Source organism: Atta cephalotes, assembly GCF_000143395.1.
Source record: "Atta cephalotes unplaced genomic scaffold scaffold00006, whole genome shotgun sequence".
NCBI lineage: Eukaryota > Metazoa > Arthropoda > Insecta > Hymenoptera > Formicidae > Atta > Atta cephalotes.
Window position 1 is genome coordinate 3,309,702 of NW_012130070.1, and position 5,619 is coordinate 3,315,320.

A 5,619-nucleotide genomic window follows, 5' to 3' on the forward strand; every position below is an offset into this window, starting at 1 on the left:
TCATTAGTCATACAAAAAAATGCAATTTTAAAGATCTTAAATTGTTCTATGGATAGGTTATTTTTAATTTATTATTTTCATAATTAAATAAATCATTTTCCGCACGTATGCGGATTTGCCGAATTCTCAGAACAGAATTTTTTACTATATGTTCCATTTGAGTTCCATTTTGTAATTTCCAGAATTACTTCATAATTGAAATGGGAACATGACGATATTCTTACAAATTTTTTAAATTGGTGATAAAAAAAATTAATAAAAATTGTAAACAAATGCATTTTTTTAGTACAACTAATGGTTTCAATGATAATAACTTGAATGTTCGCATAAATGTTTTTTTATGAATTTCTGCAATTTACAAGCTTAAATAATTTCATAAAAAGATCTCAAATTTTTTTCGCGAACACGTGCCTCATATTTTTATCTATAGAATATGTCAGCAAATTAAAAAAAATTAAAAATAATATTTCAAAGGTGCCCGATTGGAATGCCTCATATGTATATATAATTCTACTTATATTTTTATCGTACCCGATAAAAAAAATTTAGTCAAATTTAAATTATATTTAATAAATTATGTTTTATAATATTATATACAAATAAATCATATATATTTTTATTTTAATTTCTTTTTGTATGGCGCATTTTATACATGTGTCAGGACATTTAAAAATAAATTGTTTGAGATTTTTCAATGACCATGAAAAAAGAAAAATTAATTAAAAAATTAATTTCCAATATCTTAGATATAAGGTCTATTTTATACTTATTTTTATTTTTAATCTTATATGTATACACTAACATGATTTCATGATCATTTAAAAAATTCCAAGCAGTTCATTTTTAAGTGGAACTGTAGCATATATACATATTAAATATATATATTAAAATATATATATATATTAAAAAAATAATAAGTGTAATTAAAAAATATTTAAAAGAACTTTTGTTTTGTATTTTATAAAAGATAAAATTGTGATTTAAATTATACAACATTCTATATAATTATATATACAATTTTATATGTTATTATATGCATATGTAGGCAATTTTTTTCTTAAACGTATGTAGATATTGATGACAGAGATTATATAAAAGAAAAAACATATATATATACATACATTTTATATACATATAATTATATATAACACAGTACGACAAAAATCGATTTTTTCCTCCCATGAAAAAATCAAAGAGATTCTGAAAGTAGATGTAAAAAAAAAATACTCGTGTCTCGAGACATTTTAGCAGATCAAATCATTAACGTTTTTTTATGCTGCATTTATCATATTTGCTTCATATTGACTTTTTACAATTGTTTTAAATTATATAATAATTTTCTAAAATAAATAATTTATGTTTTTGCACGTGAAATTATGCGATGAATCCGAATGCAAAAAAAAACAATTGAGAATTATTTTTTTTATATATTTTCAAATTTTTGTATAATAATATTACAAATTATAAAGGTATATAAAAGGTAAAAAATGGTAAAAAATAAGAAAGCATATTGTAGATTAAACTTTAGACACAGATAAACTTTGTAAAAAAATACAGAATGTTTCTTCGACAAAGAGATCGCGAAAACACCAATTATTATTGTACGCGTATGCGAATAAGTGATCAGCGTATCTTCGTGACCTCGAGTCGCGCTTTCGACCGTGTCTATATAGTGCCTCGGACGGTGCCATCGTTAAACGACTTTATTGTCTGGAATCATGCTCCTGCTTCCCTTCGTGGCCGCAAAGATGTGACTCACTCTCGTCACTCGCGTAACGGGTGTCCCGGCATTCCATGAAAACCAGCGGTCATGGGTTGGGTTATCCATGCTCGAGATTATGTTGTGAATGATATATCGAGTGTTTCAGACTGATGACTCAGACGGCACAAAAATCCTTTCCTAATAGGCAACTCTAAACCAGGATAGTTTATTTTAACCTAAACTCTTCGTTCTTGAGAAATAATTTTAAATCCTTATTATAAGGAGGATTCGAAAGAAGATCGTGAATAATAAGAAGACTAAAAAGATTCATAATGAAGATAGAAATGGTTTGAAATTGTGATTGATAGGTGAAGAGGAAGAAGAGAGATTTTAATTTTATTATAAATTTTGTTATGATACATTTTTTATATTTAAATGTCTCGACTTCGCATTGTTTATATTAATATGCGGATTATATTAATATGGCAGTGCTATTGTAACACATTCAACCGGAGATCTAATTTTTGCGAAACGCTTCAACCGTGATGCAATGCACTTCCTGTAGCATATTTTAACGCTAGATAATATAACCATTTTATGCTGATTGGAACGAGAACATAAACACGGGGAAATATATATCGCAATTTGAAGTGATTGTTCCATCATTAATCGTGTTTATTAGTATAAATAGAATCCTATCCTGAATTCTGACATGAATTACAAATCATTTGAAACAAATGCGAAAAATTTTTTAAATTAGAATACGCGCGTAAAATCTATTATAAATTATAAAAATATTAAATTGCATAAAATTATAAGCAGCTCTGTTTTAAAATGTAACATAAATACAAGATCTTAAATATTTCAAATTTAAAAAATCTATTTTTGATCAAATAAGTAATTCTTAATAATAATTTTTATGTGTCCTTTTTGCAAATATGTTTTTTAGTATTATAAATTGTGCATCGGTTTGTCGAACTTGAAACATATTGTAGCTGAAATATTAAGTAAAATATCTCAATTTATGTATGATTCGACCGCAGCTGAAGTAATAAGTAATAATTTTCGCAATAAGTTCTTCGTAAATTTTTAAGACATTAAATATACTATTAAATTTGATGATCAATTTATAATTTCAGTTTCAGCTACAATTTACGTTTTAAGTTTAATAAATTAAATTGGCACACAATTCATAAAATTAAAAAATGTATAAAAATGTTATTAAGCATTATTATTAAAATCTGTTTTGGCCGAAAATAAGATTTTTTTTTCTTCTTCTTTCATTTTATTTATTTTTATTTAATTTAATATGTTTACTTAATTTTAAGATATGCAAAAACAATCCTGAGTTTGCGAAATTGTGATCAAAGATTTAACAAAAAAGATTTTCCAAAATTAAAGTAGTATTTTTTTGTATAACAATTACTTTTTTCCTCTTTTACAGATTCGAAAATTATTTTCCAGGATTAAAGCATTAATATGCATTAATACATGTTTGTGAGGTGGAGTTTATTATGCCGAGAACGACAAAAAATTTCGAAATTGAAACCTTAAGAAAAATTTTTTGTTGTTCTCGGCATAAACTCCATCTCACAGACACATATTAATGCGTATACTTTAATCCTAGAAAAGGATTTTCGAATCTGTAAAAGAGGAAAAAAGTAATTGTTAAATAAAAATTATAATTAGTTGGTAATACAAACAACTTTAAGATCCCCTTAAGTATCTGTCATTTTTTCATTATCTATCACTTCTACATGATTTTTTAATGAATCGACAAATATTGCTTATAAAAAATATGTAAAAGTAATAAATTTATGACTGCAATATTTAATGATTCAGCTTCCCCACATCAATCCATCGGATTGTGGGATATGCCTACGTCTCGACAGATGTCGCGTCGTTTCATGATTACGATAGCATTACAATGTTTCTGCGTATCAATTTTATTTGAAATACCTTTTTCACATTCATATTCTATATGTATATAGCAAGAACAAAATTGTAGCTATCTATACGTAAACTTGCACCTGAAATAAATTCCTCACCACGCATTCTTTTATTTCTTTAATTAAAAAAATAGACAGTCACGATATGCCGAGAATGCTTGCGCGCATCCGGTAAATTAATATTTAATTGATATCCATGCGACGGAAATGCAACACGATGTAACGTGCGGTGACATTCGCTCGACTTCCCGCTTATGAACGCAAGCGGTGGCTTCCGGTCGACTGAATCGATCACACACACTTTCAACAATTCTGCCGAATAAGTAAATCGTTTTAAAGCTAATTAAATTAAATGCACGACTGGATTGAATAAATTAATTTTCTCTTTAATTAATCTCTTTCCTTTGTCTCATTTTTTTTTCTTTTTTTCTTTTTAATGTGTATATCTTATTTTTAAAAATGTAAAGGAATTAATAAACGGTTAAACAGATCTATATCCAATTAGTCATTTAAAAAAACCTTTTTTCTATACACGTGACAAAATGTTATACATGCTATATTTTGTAGATAGCTTATTTAAATAATGATATAATTCTAGGTTACTCATCCAAATGGTTTATCAATGATAACTTATCGGCTGTTAAAAAAAAATCAAAAAAAATTCGATAAAAACGGCAAACATGAAAAAATAAAAAGAAATACATCTAAAGCTTCGCAGACTTACCTACTTAGAATTTACCAATCTCGAAGCAAACTGTAGAATATCAGAACATTGGCAACAAATTCGATCAGAAAAATGCAATAGATTTAGTACCATTCGCATTAAGCTTATATTCAACCGACAGAGCCTAATATTAATTAGATGGCAGAAATTGAATAAAATCTATCGAACGTAGATTTGCTCGATTTCTGCTGCCAATCTGCGTCAAATTATGTGCAAACCTGAGTTTCTACAATTAATCTGCTGTATTAATCAAATCATGTAAACAAATTCGAATGTCATATTTTTTGTCGTATTCTGTCTCCAGCAACTGATATAACAGATATATTCCGCATCAAATTTGTGATCTTTCGTCTGACAAGTTTGTTAGTAAACGCTTTGCAAAATGAATCTATTTAAGCTATATTTAAGCTATATTTAAGCAATTTGGCTGACAAAAGATCAAATCTTACGTACTCTATAAAACTTTTAGAATGAATTTCGCTCTAAAGAATAAAATTTTATTCTTAAAAATTGAAAATTGAGCCATTTTTTGGACTAGCTCAATTTTCTTCAGAATGAGATTCTCCTCCAAACAATTTAGAAAGTAAATAACTATAGTACTCTTCAGCTGCAATCTAAAGTTTATAAAATTTTTCGCCCATTTATCGAATGCCTTGTGTCACACTATGGACAACAACTGTAAACAAACAAATTTCTTTTTCTCTCTACTCGTCGCTGAAAAATTCAAAACGGGCTGCATTGTCGCTCGGCGTAGCGTGAGATGCAGGAATCAATAATTATCGTGCCGCTACGCGTATCTACGGATCAGCGAACGTGCAGTAGGCCATGTATAGAACTGGAACAGCCGCGTCTCCATCTCCTTCTCCTCTTCGGTCCGGGTGTCTCTCGGAGATGCCGACAGACCGCGCGCATGGCTTACACCGCGCCTGTACGTACTACGTATCAGGCCACACCAGGCCACGTCGACGTCACCGACCAGTCAGATTACTCCGAGACGGATCCGACGCCGCTCTTCTTTTTTCTCTCTTTTTCTTATCTATAAAGGAGCTCCGAAGACGTTAATGGTCCGCGTAGGAAGCTCAGCCCCGCGATTTATCATAATTTTTCTGACACTCGAGAGATTGTCCGTTGAGAAACGTTCGTCTCTTGAGACGGAAATGCATGCGGTTCGCGATTTCGTGATTCGATGAGCAACACCGAACGTGTCTCCCGCGTTGCTCTACAATAATTTCTCTCTCTCTCTC